The following is a 17692-nucleotide window of genomic DNA, read 5'->3' as shown; positions in this document are numbered from 1 at the left end:
GAAGTGACTGTGATTCATGCAGATACACCCAAATTTTAGCTTTGGAAACACTGAGGCTCAACAGAACTTTGTAGTTGACTCTTTCAGCCCATGCTGAACTCTGTGCAGGAATGTGCTGGCCCCATTTTCAAAGAGATGAACTGACATCTAAGCAGGGTTTGTCTGTGCACGTTTCCCTACTCTATATCTTTCTGGTATGAAGGCCTTTGTGAGGCCTCCTCATGTCTGGAAACCTGCAAAGAAGACAAGATTCTGCAAATCATTCATTAGAGCTTAAAGGACTGGTTTTGCTATCTTCTTCTTCTTTTCCATTACCTTACAGGATGGCAATTAATGGAACATGTAGAATCCCTCCCTTAGCATGGCCAAACCTCAGCTACAGCTTTCAGTCCTTCTGCAAAGCTTTGTTTCCTGGTAGCCTTCCTGTGGTTTCCTAAGTTTAAAAGATTAATCATTTATCTGTTCCTCTCCTAACCTGCTCACACAGCCTGTCCCCATGATGTCAAGAGCCTTGCTACTTGTATTCCATTTACACTGTGCTAATTCCCTGATTTAAGCAGAGCCTCCCCCAGGGTACAAGGGGCTGCCCAAGCAGTTGAAAACCCTTAGAGACTGAGACTTCTCAGGACTTCAGGGATAACTGCCCTCACCCAAGCAAGTAAAAGGTCACTTCAGATACCAACAACTCTGAGATGAAGAAAGCTGACAGATCTTCTTACACTTTTTTGGCCTACAAGAAGCTTTAACCAAGGTCTGCAAAAACATGCCAGACAGGCTATTAGCACTGCATTATACCAGCAAAGAACAGAAAACCTTGGAAACCTCCAGAGGTTTGGCACCAGCATCTCTGAAAACCACATTTCTTTCCAATATCCTTGTGATCACAAGGATAAATATTCACCACACTGCCCATACCATGGCTTTCAGTCATTCAAGGAGAGCTAGAAACAAGTACACTGGTTAGCCTCACAGAGCAGTTATCCATCAGGCTATCACTCATCTTGCCTTGGAGCAAGGGAATGCATTAAAAAAACACCTGAGGTTTTTTCTAGCCCTAATTTGCTAAGCTTTTATGATAATGCACTGGGATCTAAGACCTCAGCAAAAGAGATAAAAAGAAATACCCTGTTTATTTGACATCTGCTCTTTGTTCAGCATGACATCCTCTATGCCATTAAGATGGCTCCTCCCTTTCAGCAAACCATTGCTTCCCTAGATGACAGCACATTAATAAATCCTTTCCATCTAATGTGACATGAGGAGTGACTTAATTAACTGGAGCAGAGGAAGCAGGGTATCATCTACATGTTTACTCTACTTTGATATGCTAACAGCCACATTCCAGAGAGCTTCTCCCAACACTCCCCAGCAACAGGAGCCTGGGCTGCTGCTCAACCCAGATCTCAAACAGGCAAAAACACAGTTTCTTTCTGCATTCCTATTTCTCTAGGTAAATATGAAGTTTTGGATATTTAGTCCAAATCAAACCACCACTCCTGAATATAGATTCCCAGATTCTGGCAGCTAATTCACCATCTGTTTATAGACATCATTACACAGTGCTTAAAGCCTCCATGCTCATACACACACTTAGAAATACGTGGGTTTAATTGCCCAAAATAAGATATATTACAACAGCTGTACTCCTTTTCAGAGGGAAGGCAGGGGAAGAGCCAGCTAGGTGGATCTGAGAAAAGTACTCCAGTGGGGAGGGACTGATCCACTGGGTGAGTCAACACAAAGTGCTGTGAAGTAAACAGAAGGCTTGCATTATTCAAATGTAGTGAACAAGGGGAAAAGACAGATGGGATGAGATTAGGGATTGAGAGAAGATGGGGACAGAAATGTAGCAAATGGAAGTAGCATGGGTTTTCCAGAAGGCTTCAAGACACATGACTTTGATCTCCTAAGCAGCAGGGAGTCACTTCTGTGGGGGCAGGGGTCAAAGAAGGCAGGAGATAAGATCAGAAGGGAAGATGAGCTCTCTGAGAACTTCTGTGTGTACTTGCTGCCACAGAAAAATGGATCTACAGCCCTGGGTCATATGCTTCTGGCATCATGGGTTCACTTGAGGAAAGGCAGGAGCTGGCCTGTAACAAGGTCTGGTGAAGACATTGAAGTCTTCAGGTGGGAAGGCCTGTGCCTTAATGTGGACAAAAAATTGGCATGGAGCATAAGGAATGGGTATAAAAACAAGCAATGGAAATTGGTGAGATCCAAGCTATTGAGAGACAGGCACAGGGGATGAGGTTATTCAAGTGTGTCTTACAGCAAAATGAATCTGATCCAGCAAAAGTCAGGAGAGATCTGATACTATTGAAAGACTACAGGAACATGTGACTGTGAACTGAAAAAAACCCATCACCAGAAACTGTGAGACCAAACTGTAAATCAGGCTTTGGATTCTGGCCCTTGAAAGTCAGCCCTGCCTGAGGCTCAAAGGCATTCACATTTCAATGTCTTCTGTTGGCCTCATTTTGTTAACTGGGTGTAGATTGCACTGCAAAAGTGAACCTGCTCATCCTTTCTACAACCTCTTGGAGAATGAAGCAGAATCTTCCCTTTCCACATGCATGCAAATATTGGCATGATGATATGCAAAAGACAGGCAAGCTGCCAAGGCAATGGGAGGACTCAGTGCTGGATTCAGCATTTGTGGAACTGGGTCAGTAACAGTGTCTTTGACTTCAATGGCTAAAGCAGAGAGACCCAGAATAGAAATGAATTCACATCTCTCACCTGCTGGATTTCTTGACAAGGGGAGAGAGCTCTACCTGTTCCTTCTCTAAGCAGCCTTTATGTATCTCATCCTTCACTTTCTCAGATGTTATTAAAATCAAAAATATTTCAATATTACAGTATTTTCATTTTGACCTGTCCTATATAGTGGAATAGGCCTGAACTCAAGGATTGCTTTACTATCTCCTAAGCTGTATCTTTTAGGAAACAAATAACCCACCAAATAAACAAAACAAAAACAAAAAAGCCCCAAACCAACAAACAAACCAAAACCAAACAACACAAAATCTCTGCTATCATAAAGGAAGGTGCTTGCAGGCAAACATTGCCCCTGCTCACCTCTCTGCCACATGCCTACATTAGTCTGCTAACATCCATCCTGTTCTGGGGAAGGGTTCCCTTCCAAAGGTTATAATCTTCCAATAGAAAAACAACCCTGCCACTGCCTGCAATAGCTGCAGCTTTGCAAACTGTGTGGGGTTCCAAAACCAGCTTGGAGGCTATGTTCATCCTGCTTTTTCACACCAGTTTTGTGACTTGCAGTTTTGATTGTGTCAGTTTCTCCCTGCCACTCCTCTGAGCCATCTGCTTCAACATTGGGTCCGAATTCAGAGAGAATGAAAAGTGAAGAAAAATATCAAACCAGAGTTTTTTATGAGGCTGCTGAACAAAGAGGAACATGGAATTCAGCAGCAGTGATCCCGGAGCCTTCAAATTCCTCAGTATCTCCCTTCCAGAATGAAGAGACAAGGTCAGACTTGGCAATAAATCAGAAAAAATGTTTGGAGTCTCTGTACCAAACAGCATCTGCTTTAAGACCTAACAGTCAGGGTCCAGCATTCAGCTCCAGTTGTTCTTTCTCGTAATTGCAAACACTAAGAAACTCACACAACTATTCAAACAAATTAAAAATGCTTTTAAAAGTTTCAAGAGCTTTACAGAGCCGTGTCTATCTCAGCCTGCAGCAGCATTAGTTGGGGAGAGGGTTCATGAGCAAGGATCAGTCCTGCCAGGATTAAACAGCACTCAGTGATGGATCATGAACAATGGCTCAGTGTCTGGAGAGTTTCAGCAGAGTCTGCTGAAGGGGGCAGTTTTGGAGATGGCTGAACACCTGTGCTGCTGATGAATGGCATTCTTCCACAGCTCTCAATTAAATTCTTTCCATGTTCTTAAGGAATGACTCAACAATTGTTCCTCTCAAAAAAAAGTGAATGAATCTATACTTTTGAAACATGTTAAAATTTAAAGTGTATTTTATTTTTAGGCGCTGTATGCGTGTCAAGCTGTTCTCTTGGCAAAATAAGAGCAGCTCAGGCGACCAGCAGAGCAGGCCAGCAGAACAGGATGATTCACAGTAATCAAACTTTGAACAGATGCTTTTCCAAATTGCTTCTGTGATACTTCTCAGTTACAGCTCCTACATCCTGACTTACAGGGCTGTCTAAGCTCCTGGCCTCACTCTGTCAAGCTGCCAGCCAGCACACGCACCGATAAACTTCTTCAGCAATTCTTGGTTCAGCCCTTCTGTTGGAATTCTTTTCTGACTGCTGATTTAACCTCACAGCCTGCCTGACTTCAGAAAACTGACAAACCTGGGGTTTCTGCCTGATAATGTTAATTGGGTTGAGCTACTCTGCTGAAGTCAGAACTTCATTTGATAAGCTTGAATCGTGCAAGAGGATGAAGCTGGTCCCTAATACCTCAAACTGCTGCAGGGAGCAGGGAGTGAAGATGATCCTTCCCTGCTGGTAGACAGGACGAGGAGAGGAAGACAGTGCCATGGCTCTGCTTCCCTCCTCATGTGGTACCACAGGCAGCACATTTCTGGCAGAGTGTGAGAGGATGGTGAAATGGAAGGATGAAAATTAAAAAACCCAACCCTAAACTAACTGCAAAAGTAATGGCTTGATTTCCTACACACTTGAACTTCTGCTTAGGGTTTCTGACGTAAATGTAGGTGCTGCTGTGTCTTCCTCAGTGGCAACACCAATGGGAGAGGGCTTTCTCCTTTACTCAGTATTCAGAAAACACCAAAAGCCTAATATTTATGAGTATCAAATCCTCCAACTTGACTCAGACTGCCATTGGATAGACATAAGAGCAAAGCACACACTCACTAAGTCAGGTTAAAATTACTGTTAACCTAAAGGCTCCTTCTCTGGGCTCCCAAACAGAACTGTCCATTCTGACTTCCATCCCACAGGAAGGGAAGGATCTGCACAATACTATACACAGGCACAAACACATCACAGCACCAGCCTGAGAGCAGACAAGTAATGGCTAATTTCAGAGGTAATGGAGCAAGAGATATTTTATTATAACCTTTTAGTATTTCTCTAAATTACTCTAAAATACCACCTTTCAAGTAACACAAGCTAGATTAAAAAAATTCACTAAGACCAGCATGAGCTTTTATCACACTTAATAAAAAAGAAACCTCTCACGAGCTCCTGTGAAAGAAAACACAAATATGGATAAATACAGCTGAGCTCCTTGTGATGACTGACAGCAGCCAGAAGAGTGCCTGGCGCCCCTCAAACACAAGTCAAGGCACAGTCCCAGTCCTGAGGCTTTTACAGTCTGAATTCAGAAATGACAGCACCTGAGGCTCACAGGGACTGCACCTGCAGGCAGCACTGAAGGAACTTGCTGCCACCATACCCTGCAGAAGCCACTTCCATGCACTTGTGTTACTGCTCGAGGTCTTTGTGCTAAAGTATCAGGACCAACAAGGGGAGAACTACCTCTGTTATTCTCATGTGCTGCTAAATAAAGCAGCCCTGGAAATTGCACAAACTCCTATATACCTGTATGCTGTCTGGGTGATGAGTCAAAACTACTGGACCCTGACTGCAAACTACCTGCTGAGTTTGTACCATGGTTTGTAGGGGTTTCTCAGCTGCCATTCAGTAAGTGGCCGGTGGGGAGAATTTGCAACAGTAACAGCTGTAACTCCCCAGGATATTTTTGTGCCCAGTGGCAGCAGCGTCCTGTCAGCTGTCACATAATGAGAAGCGTTTCCCCAACAAAGCCACCTGATTAATGGCAGCATCAACAGCTTCATGGCAATCACAGAAAAAAAGCTGAATATGTGTTACATCCGATGGAGACGTCCCCACCAGCATCAGCACCATGGCTTGATTAAAATCTTACTGCAATTAACAGAAGTATTACCACTGGCTTTGGAGAAGGAGCATTAAACCATTTCCTGTCTTTTTTTTCTCAAGACCAAGGTTGAGGTAGTAACTTTCTGACCAACAGACAGACATAGCTAGGAAAAGCAGACAAACTAGAGCACAGAAGATAGAAAACAGGAGTCTACAAGTTTCTTAAACAGAACTATAAAATATCAATTCTAAACAGAAATCTAACTTTAACCTTTTACTTTTCTCTCATTTTAAGAACAACAAAGTCTGTTTAGGCTGATGGGCTCATTTTAGAGCACCAGTTTAACTTTCCAATAAATAAAAACATCCACACAGAGTTTCCTAACGTACAGGCCAGTTTTCTTATAAATAACTGCAATGTTTACTCTATTTGTCCACTACAGTGCAAATATTGCTGTACATGCTGGAGCTTGATGGATGACATTATTAAAACTAACAAGCAGATCCTCAGCAGAACATTACTGTGTACCCAGCAGTCTAATTATGGTCAGACAGAGCCTTAATACAAACAGATCAGGCAAAATAGCTACCCAAAAATGTATGACACAACTACACAAAACCAACAAATATCTTCAACCTGCTGACTGCTCATGACCACTAACTAAAGTAGAAATACAAGGCTAATTCCAAGCTAAGCAAACACAGAAATCCTTAGCATTCTACAAATCATGCTGAAAGAGTACAGAAGGAGAAAGATATTTGATGGTTGGGTCTAGGATTATTTCTTATTAAAATAGACTCCAACATATTTTTACCAGAAGACTTGGCAAACTAATTCAGTCCAACAGCTTGCAGATTATAGGATTTGAACCTGAAAATTAAAAATTTATATAGTGGAACCTGTGTCCAAATAAAATTCCAGGAGTTTGAAGGATAGTTTATAGATACATATACATACAAACACACATACCTCAGTGAGAATTAAGCTAAACTTTGACCATCTCACACAGTCACCTTCCTATGTAAATTGGCAAGAACTTGATAAGGAAACCCCAGGCTCTGGTCAAATTCAGGTACAAAAAATTCAAAGTACTTTGCCATGCTTTTAGAGACAGTAATTTTTTCCAGAATGAGCATTATAAAGAGATGTATGCATTCACATAAATGGATATAGAAATGCAAACACAGACACAGATATATTAACATATTTTTGCATTGATCTAATCTGGAAGAAGAAATAAACAATGAGGACCAGTTTCTCTCTAGTTTGTATCCAAACACAGAACCATTATACCTCCCTCTTCAAAATAAAAAATGGCTCAAAAGAAACAGAAAGCTGCAAGTTAAGCCTATCAGAGCCACTGGTCACAGTGCCACGTTGCAGTCATGCAGGGTTAATGAAGATTGGTGTAATTTCCCAGCTAGAAACCCAGGCAATCTGCAAGACAGCTGAAAACCTGCAAGATTCTACAAAATTTTTCATTGTACACCAGCACAGCAATGCCTCTTCCCTCCTTAGGATGTGCAAAGATACAAAACTTTATTTTTGACCTCATCAGCCCATCCATTTCTCAAAAGACACAAGCCCAGAGGCAATGCTTGTTCCCTGTGCTGATAAAAAATTTTTAACTGGCACATGGGTAACAGACCTTTCATCTCTACTTTTTTCTATGTATTCTTCAGAACACTGCAGACCAATTATTTCTCATGTTCCATGACCAGAAATGTCAGACATTAACTACTGCAATTAAAGTTCATCATGAGAAAAACATAGAAATGTTAAACCCACTGCACCTCCTTGGCTGTTCTGGCAGGAAGAGTCTTCAATACTTCCACCAAGTCACAAAGTCATGGCCTAACATCCTGGCTTTCCTTTAATCTGTTTGGCCTGCTTGGTAACATCTACCCATTTAAACTTCCCCAAGAAATGAAGTTAAAAGAATTAATTCTGTCTTTTCTGGACATTAAACAGATGAATGTGAATTTGCTGACTCAGCAGACCAATCCTTAGCCGAGTATTATCTCTACACCAGATGTTCTAAGGTGAGGCCAAAAGATGACCAAAATTATCCCAAAGGCATCAATTACAAGCAAATTATCAAGTTACCATCTTCTCTCTGGACACAATGTGCTGTGAAGTCAAAGAATCAGCTGGGATGGTTCCCATGATTACTGATTGGTTTTTTGCATCATCCCTCTCTAGAGTTGGGTGTCAGGGGGCAGATAATGCAGGATCTGCTCCAAAAGGGAAGAGGATTTTGATTTACATGACATGAGTTTTCAAGTTAAGGATATCTAGATACATTTGAATTTAAACTTAAGTTTCACTATGGGCAACAGAGCATTTATACAACTTTTAGTGTTTTTTAGCTAAAGCCTCCAAGTAGGTGAAATTTACTCACTTTTTCATTTACAACTATAGCATAGAACAGTCAGAGCTGATCAGCTTGGAGTCAGGAAACTACTAAATCCAATTATACCATTTATGTTTCGTTGCACTGTAACCATTACTCAAGTGTGGGACAGAACCTCTAAAAATAAGGCTATTTTTAGATTCCTAAATACAGCTGTGACCATAGATTGTGGAGCAGCCATCCTCTCTAGCCCCTCAGTTTTGCTGAACTGTGACTACAGTGCAAATCTAACTATGAAGTGGGATGTCCCTGCAAAATCCTCATTTTGTCAACTAAACACACGATGGCAAACCATGATCTTTGCATTCTTGGGTCAGCTCAAAATTTGATCACTTCTCCCACAGCATCTGCCAATAACATATTACAGCTTGTACTGTAAAATGAGCTTGCAATGGATTGTAACTGGTGCACACTTCCCACTGCATTTTCAGCACACTGATAAACCCAGGGAAGATTTTCAGTGGTGGAAAAATCTTGTTGCATGCCCAGTTTCTATGTGCATTATGGTATAACACAATCACAACTGAAAGCTTGGAGCTTGTGCTGAGCCAGTGGGAGAATTGTTAAATAAAAAACAACAACATTCCAAGGACTTAGACTAACTTTCAGTCTACTGAGTGCACTTAGTGTAGCAAAATCCTTCCAGGACCAGACACCCTGGAAAACAAGTTGGGTATTATACTAAGTCAAGCTACCAGATGATCAACCAAAGCTGAAAAAAACCTAACAAATTAAAACCAATGCAAGTCAAGCTTACTTTGTGGGCAAGGGTTGAGGGAAGTTTTATGCTGGCTTTTTTGTTATCACAAGTAAAATCTCATCTCTAGATGATTTAAAACTTGCTCTCAAACTTGCATTTAGCCTTGGCAGCTGCAAGACAAAAGAAATGTAAAAGTACAGTAGGCAACTGTCCTTCATTTCCTTCCTTTACCCTTACATATCCTGTGTGCAACTGGAATGCTTCTATTTGATTATCCAGTGGAGCAAATGCTACAATGAATGCAATCATGCCTTATTACCCCACGTGTCTGAAGTCTATTGCACAGCTATGTACAGATGTTTTTACACAGCTTGGGTTTTTAGCTACAGGGTCTACAAAACAATAGAAACTATCTGAAATGTTTTCAAGCCAGCAAAGGATAAAGGCACTGTAAAGCAGTCAGCTGGATAAAAGCCATCTATGTCTGACAGGAGGAGAAGAAAAAACCTCAGAGGTTTCTCAATTATAAATGCATCAGCTTTCTTAAACAACGTGGCTGCAGTCTGCAGCACACTGACCAGACTGGAACATGCAAACAGAGGTAAAAATAAGAACTCTTGCAGTGGAAAGACAAAACACAAATCTCTGGCTTGCTGAAGGGCTGAATCCTTATTTTACTGACCTGAAGAACTGCCTGCTAACCCACAGAACCTGAGCTTCCACTGGGAAAGCCTGGGAATGGGTAGCCTTGCCTGTAGCTCAGTGGCATGGACTGAGAAGCAAGAGTGGTGGCTCAACCCTCATCCCACCCTGTCCTTGGGCACATCCCTCCAGGCTTCCTCTCCTCAAGCAGTACAGCAAGGATAACACCTCCCATCTTTGGGAAAGTGAGTTTTTCTGAGGAAAAGCCCTATTTGTAAATTGATTTCCTTCTCTCGATTAACTGTTTTTACAAATCAAATAAATGAAAATGCAAAAATAACCCCAGTATATTGTTTAATGGCACAGGTCTGTCAGGGAGGCACTGTGAATTAGACTGGAAGGCAGATGTGCAAAATCTCTTTCCTGCTCCTGGATGAGAAACAATGAGCAAATCATCTTCTAATGGCCATGCTTTTCCCTGTCCACCTGGTCTGCAAGTGTGCCATAGCAGAAAATCTTGTTTTCTGCTGCAGGAAATCTTGGCTTGGCATTTCTAGTTGGTTTTTTATAGTGTACTGACAGCAGGTTTGACATTGTAAAAAATAAACATTACTTCTCTTTCCACAGCTTCATATTATAGAAGAGAAAGAGGGAAGCAGGATGAGCTATTAAAGCAGGAGAGATCATTTTATTTGTTTAACGTTCATCCTTGCAGGAATCCCCCAGAGAAAGAAATCCTCAGCAAGGGGAAGTGATGGAGCTGGGGTGTGAAACAGTGCAGAAAGCATGTAAAAACTCCAAGCCTCATGGATACAGTGAGAGGCACCACCAGAAATACTCTAAACCCCAAAAGACAGAAATAGCCTGTCCACAGACCTGACTTAGTGAGACTGTTCTGCCCATGTCTGCCTCAAAGGCTTCTCAGCTTCTCACACACAGTAGCAAGGAGCAGTTCCAGAGCTATTCTTGACAGTTGTTTGGCAGTATGTGCTTAGCTGGATATCAATTAGGCTTCTGCCTTCAGCTTGTCTGTTTGCAAACACAATGACCACTTTCAGAGATAAAGAGCAGACACTTCTTTAAATCGTGATTAAATGGGATTTAGCCACAAGCAAAGCCTTGGTTCCTAGGCAGTGACCTACAAATCAGCTCTAATTTAGGAAAAAATCAAGGCAGAAAACCGTCTAGGAGATAAAACTATAAATTCAGAAGCTCTAGCATAGTTTGTTCAGGTGAACCAAAACTATAAGAACTGCCTGTCACAAAGACAACAAAGAAAAATAAATGTTTCTGATTACTCTATACTACAAGCTAGCAGAAATATCTACTGCATTTCTTCTGAGGGACACTATAGTGTAAACTCATTGGGAACTGTTAGCTAAAGCAGCAATAACAAGTGATTTTCCTCACAGTGATTGCATGTCAAAGCCCCAGAACTAGGAAGGGGGTGAGGGGTAAAAAGATGGGGAAGGGAACATCTTATGCAGGTATCTGCCCTTTAAGCTAGGAGACTGAAATTCCCAGGTGCTTTGTGTACATGTCCATATAATTTCACACAGATATAAAGGGCCCTGGAGTGGAATGCAGTACATGTTTGCACCTGTACAAGTCGAGCTCCACAATGATTTAGTGCATAAAGTGAGTTATGACATGGAGCTGAAATGAATGAATAAAGTCAGAGTATGAGAATAAATATCAACAAAGTCATGGCAAATATTTTGCCTCATGACATACTTTTTAACAAAGGCCACAGAAAGTAGCTTAGTTACACACTGATGTGACATTAGGCTAGGATTTGCCTGATGGCAAAGTACCTTAACACAATTCTTACAGCCAGTGAGCTTTCCAAAGATCTTTCATTCAAACAGTAATCAGCACCCACCTTGAACATCAATGAGATGCAATGGCCTGAAGGATGTTTACTGAGAAATATGTTACCAGGTAAAGGAATAACTCTGGTTCCTTTTTTAGACAGGTGTTCTCTTTTATTTATCAAAAGACATCACTGTGAACCATTAAGAAAACCACAGGAGAAGGTAAAATTTTCAAGCTCAGATAAGCTTAAACATCCTGCACCACCTTTGGGGCAAGTCACAATAATAAAGACAAAAACTCTGGCACAAATCCTGGCTGGAGGGTTTGAGCAACAAGAAAAGTAAGATTTAAGATCAGTTGTTTGAGATATACTAGCAAACAAAAGCAGAGTGGTAAGTTGATGAGAAGATTTTGGAGATGCTGGTTTACAGTTAGACTGTGCATTTCAGCAAGTCAGCTTAAATATCTATGAGCATTAATTACCAATAGCAGTTTGATGGTGGAGGAAACAAAAAGCCAGGTACAGAGCAGGAGATGTGCTATTCCTCCACACTGACAGTGTTTAGTTCCAAACTACTGAGAAGGAGTTAGCTTCAAACAGACACCAGCACTGTGAGGCCAATTGTTTTATCTTGTGGGATGGGTCTTACAAAGCCGACAGACAAGACAGATAAATAATTGAAAAATAAAAGTGCTTGAAACACATTTTGGGGCTACAAATGGAGAATGATGTATGGAGGAGTGCTAATGAGGAACTGCTGGAGGTTTATGAAGAACAAAGTGTAGTAAACGTAGGGAAATTCCATGACCTCAGTGGGCAATCCACGTGGTTAGTGATGGAAGACAGACTCTCTGGAGAGAGGAGCCTCTTGATGTTCAGGCCCAGCTGAACAAAGAGAAGATGAAGAACAAAATAGTGAGAGCTGAACCACCACCACCAAAGAGAAACAGACCCTCAGCAAAAAGGCAAGAGGAGGGGTTAATCAGCAGTGCAAATGAGGGTCTGTGATAGTTCACAGCGAAGGACTGGAAAAACATGGAAAGGGAACACTGATGAACCTACAGAAAATCTGTCACTAACCCTCCCCTTCACTAAACACTTTCATTTATTTTAATTACACAAGTTGATTCTTGCCCCCAAGACATGAAACAGAGAGAAGATGAAGAACCAAGTTGTAATAACTGGAAATTCAGTCAATAGTCCTCACAGATTAATAAACCTGAAGAACAGAACAGACTGATCAATCACCTCTTTTCTTCAACAGACCTTCAAACAGGACCATATAAGCACTGAACTAAGGACAGTATCTTGCTTTTGGGTACTGCATCTCTTCCAGAAACTTTTTTTTCATCAAAGGAGACCAAGAATCCACTGGTCCTTAGTATATGGAATGAACAGACAAAACTAAACAAGACTACAGAGCTGCAAAACAAACCCAAAGGCAAATGAAATGCTCCACTTTCTGCAACAATAAACTGAGAAAAGAATATAAAAATTCTACATCTATAAAATAATATCAGCATTCCACTCAACCAGCTAACATTGCACACGTTCTAAGTTTTCATATAAATCAGTGAGAAAGTTCATATACTTAACAATAAATATGTAGTCTGTTAAAACTGCCATGCCCAGCTTTTTATTTTTACACACTGGATAGGGGGGAATTGATTGTGTGTATATGGCCTTTGTACTTTCTGTTTAACTTGTCTTTCCAAGTGCAGACTGATCAGCTTCACTGTGGTTTCTACTGGTTTTGTTTTCTGGCTCTCACAGATTGTTGTTTCTTTGCAAGCTTTTTAAATATTTCAGTGATTGTGAATGCTCAGTTAGCATAATAGACATTTCAGCTGATTTTTAGGAAGTACAAAGGACCATCCTCAGGATATCAGGCTCTTCAAAGATGTCTCAGGTACCCCAAACTCAATAGTCTCTCTAGAAAAAAAACCTCAGCCAGTTTTTTTACAGAGGCCCAAAGTAGGGCTGCATGTCTCAGACAGCATGTAAGACCAGGACCAAGACCCTGAGTCCACTGAAATCACTAACAAAACTCTGACTGAGCCCAGTGTAAACAGGATTTTCCTCTGGTCATTAGAGGAAGCACATGTGAAGCAGCTTGGCTGAAGCCATGGCTCTGAAACAAGAAGGAAAAGCACACGAGGGACACTGAAGTGAGGAAGAGCAAGGGTTACAGCAGCAGGAATTCCTGATTACTTGAGGGGCTGTGCTCATCCCAGTACTTCTATTAAAATTTATGCAATCTTATATTACACTCACTTGGCACACAAATTTTCAGGGGGAATTTGGAAGAGGAGAGATTGCTAGCTGGTGAAAAGAAATTGGAAGGCTGTTGTGGGTAGGGTGGGGCCTGAGAGATGGTAGCAATGAATATGCCCAATAGCACAGTTCTGCACAGTCTGGATTGTGCAGCCCAGCATTTATTCCCTAGCAACCAAAAGGCAAGGGAAAAAGTCTTCCACTGCACTGTACCAAGGTTTCAGAAAGCCAGCAGCCTGACTCTCCATTGCCCTGCACAGCCACAAGTGACATAAAAATCTGTGGTGCTGCAAGGTCTCTCTTTCACCAACACCAAATCAGTCTGGCAGTGTCTCTTTAAGGGACACTTTAGCTTCCTGTATGTTCATTTGAATGCCTTAAAGTGCTTTTGATTTTGGTTCAAAGGCCAATCCCAGCAAGGCTTTTGCTAAAAGCAGGCACTGCTTCTCTAATGAATTGTTTTAAGCAGCAGGTATTTCTATTTATTCTGGCATCAAATAAAAACCCGCCCTGGAATATACAGAAACATTCAACACGAACCACTATGGAAAATGTTTTTAATGTGAGAATTCCTTTTCTTTTCCACTCAGAGCAAACCAGCTCTTTGCACTTTCCTTGGGGATTAATGCTCTGTTGTGACACTCTTTGGGGACTGGAATCAATATTAAATAGGGTGCAAGTTTTAAATGGACAGTACACAGGATAGGCAGGACTGACCAGAACTGTTCCAGAACTGTTCCTTGCTGTGGACACGAGGCCCCAACTGCACAAGCAAAAAGCCAAGAAAAAAGTAAAAGTGTGCACTCCTTAATTCAGGTGTTCTATATGGAATAAAAAAAAAAAGAATGCGATCTACTTGGAGACATAAACCAAATGTTTGCAAAACCTGGGTGTATTTTGAAACACTTCACTATGATAAAAACTCATAAGAAGAAAGCAAGGTGTACCTACAAAGGCAGAGCAATTGGCAAGCAATGATGTGCAGCCCTCTGTGACAGCACATTTCACCCAGAGCCCTCTTCACACTCTTGAAAGAGGAAGGATTAAGATGTGAACACACTGGTACAACAGAACAATGTAATCTGTGCAGTCACCTAGCAGCCAGTGACAAAACCAAAATCCAGTTTCCCCATTCCCATGTCAGTGTTTGGAAGATGCAAAAAAAAAAAAAGATGCCAACTAAGGAAGGCTTTCTGATCTTCAGGACTCTCAGTAAGTTATCTTCTTGCCAGAATGATGAGAATGTTTGCTACAAAACATTGATTTGCTTGGGGAAACAGTCTGGAAAACTATGTTTCTGAATCACCTCTGCTTTGATGCTCAGTTTTCTCCAGGCAGCTATTCCTTCAGCTAAAGCTGCCCACCTGCAGTGTACACACTACACTCTGCTTTCTTTTCCCCAGCATTAAGCACACATGACTGCAGCAGAGGTAAAGACATTTTTTCAACAGGGCATTTTCAGGATATTTAAGACACATTCTTATTTTCCATTTCCCAGTTCCACACTGCCCCCACTTTTGGTATTAGCTGAAGAGAGGGGAGCTTCAGCTTGGATGTGGGGTAACATGTACACTGAGGAATCAAGGCCAAGCTTTGCCTCGAAATATGCAGGATCATTCCTAACTAACCATAAAGCTGCTTATTTGGCACTGGCAGTGGAAATATTGAACGAAAGGGGCATTCTCAATCTGCTTATGTCACAGAAAGGTTGGATTCTGACAACGTGCAAGGCTCCAAGCTGCAGCCTGATATTAATAGCTAGACATTAAACTCTCAATTTGGCTGGGTTAGAGGCAGCTCAATTGGAACAAAGATTTTTCTGCAGGAAACTGGTTAGAGTCACCTCACCACCAGAGATGAGTCTGAAGCTGCAGCAGACTGCAGACTTTTTGACTGGTGTGTGACAAGGCTGGGTCACACAAAGCAAAGCTTCCCTGCTTCAACTGCAGAGCAGACTGGAGGTCCCACCACTGAGGCTGCTGAAACACAATTGGTGCAAAGGAATCACAGACAGGCAGATTATTGTTTGCCTTCTCTCCCCCTCCTTTTGAGTTCATTACTTCTTAGGGGTAAACTTACATAACCAGGCAGGGCAACGAGCAGTAACAAGCTATTTCTTAAACAAACGTGGCTCTGTTCCTCGATGCAGTCAGTAGGGTATCACCCCTCAAAGACATACCTACATATTTTCACCATTTTTGAGCTTGTTTCAGCCATTATGTAACCTTCCACACTACCTTGGCAGCTGGGCCAAGAAAATTTGAACGAAGTCCCCAGAGCAACTGGTTTCAGTGAGGGGCCCCTGCCAGAATACAAATACAAACCTCCTGCTGCTGTTTTCTCTCTGTGTCTGCAAGGCAGGCAAAGATTCCAGACAGGTTTTTCAATATGGATCTTTTTGAGCACAAATGAACACCTCTTACAGGACATTTAAACTTCACAGTCCCACTTCCAAACAACAGCTGGGCCTCAATACTTCCAGCAGGGAACATTTTGCTTCCCTATTCCTCACAATGCAAGGAAAATCAAGGCACTGTCACAAAAAACATTACATACAGCTTTCTGAGTCCTCCTACTTCAGTACACGTCATCTCATAGAGTCTTTATGGTCCCTTAAACATGACTAAGCAACATTTGATTTTGGACTTGTATTGCATCACATACTCAAGGGCATCACACTGCTTTGTATGAAAATTTCCTAAGCCATGCAATCTCCTGTGGCATTGCACTCAAAATCCTCATTTCACAGAGGTAGAAGCATTCAGAACGCAAGTGACTTGCCAAATGTCACACAATGAGCCAATGCCAGAACTGGGAACAGAGATCAGGATCCTGGAGTCCAGATTCTCTGCCTTATGTAGAGCAGAAGCCTCAGTCTCCTAGTTTAGGAGAGTGCCTGCTCACTAGAAAGATGTTTCTTCCTTTACAGGATGGCAATGTACCACATTGCAACAGCCAACTTCATTCATAAGCAGGTATAAATTCTCCACTGGAGCCACATCCTGCAGCAAGTCTCAGGACAAGAGAGTACTTAAGTATTGTAAGAACAGAAAAGTAGTCATAAAATAATTTCCTTAGTCATGCTATGTTAATATCATTCCCTGAACACAGATCTTCAACAAAACTGTCTTTAAAAATGGAAAGAGCTCTGGCCTTAGTCAGCATGTGTCTTCCATCAGTACCTCTTTTTTTTTTTTTTTTTTTAAACTTCTTTAGGGTATCTTATCACAGCCATCTCCAGATACAGGGACACACTCTAAAAACCTTTTGTGGAAGCATGTTTTACATTGGACACAGAACAAACACACTGTGAGGAATTCCCACTGGAAAGAAAACTTGGATGCAGAGGACAGTCCTTGCTCACATTTGAAAATAAAATATATTTTTCAGCTGTGTTTCACCCTACACAACACAGAGAGGAAAGAACCTGCCTTCTGCAGGCATTCTCAGAGCTCCTGCTGAAGGCACTTTCCCCCATGCTCTTCATCACCCACTACCCTCAGCATGGCAACCCCCAGTCTGTGAGCACCTCTCTGAACATCAGCTGGAGCATAAGACCAGCTGAAAATCAAGATGCACTCCAAGTTTACATACAATGCAGAATAAAAGGCTGGTTGACTTTGAGGCAAGTCTAAAAAAAATAAAATCATGCAGTCATCGTGGAGAGGATATTGAGTTATGCCTCCAAACAGTGCTGCTACTGTGGTAAGAAAAAAAAACCAAACCCAAACAAACAAGGAGAACAGTTACAGTGAAAGTTACTGCTACCTAAGTTAATAAATAAATAAATACACAAACAAAGTGTTTAATGTTTAGGATGTAAGGACTCTGTGTATCCAGAGTTTGGATAAGATTAAAGGCAGTTAGGAAGTAGGAGGCAGAAAAGAAGATTTAACTTGGCTTTCCTACAATGAGGTATTCTTCTCTGATGTCTTAGTGCCAGTCTGATCTGGGAGTGTTCTTACAATAGGAAATACATTCATTACTTACCAAATCT

At 41.5% G+C, this 17692-nt stretch overlaps 1 protein-coding gene across 3 annotated transcripts in view; it reads right to left on the bottom strand.

Moving 5' to 3' along the window:
• ADAMTS17 (ADAM metallopeptidase with thrombospondin type 1 motif 17) overlaps positions 1 to 17692 on the bottom strand; it is a 171809-nt gene that overhangs the window by 112113 nt on the left and 42004 nt on the right. The gene's annotated exons all lie outside the window — the stretch shown is intronic.

Source organism: Heliangelus exortis, chromosome 11 (assembly GCF_036169615.1).
Source record: "Heliangelus exortis chromosome 11, bHelExo1.hap1, whole genome shotgun sequence".
NCBI lineage: Eukaryota > Metazoa > Chordata > Aves > Apodiformes > Trochilidae > Heliangelus > Heliangelus exortis.
Note: the sequence above shows the minus strand (reverse complement) of the source record. Positions and strands in the feature narration are given on the sequence as shown.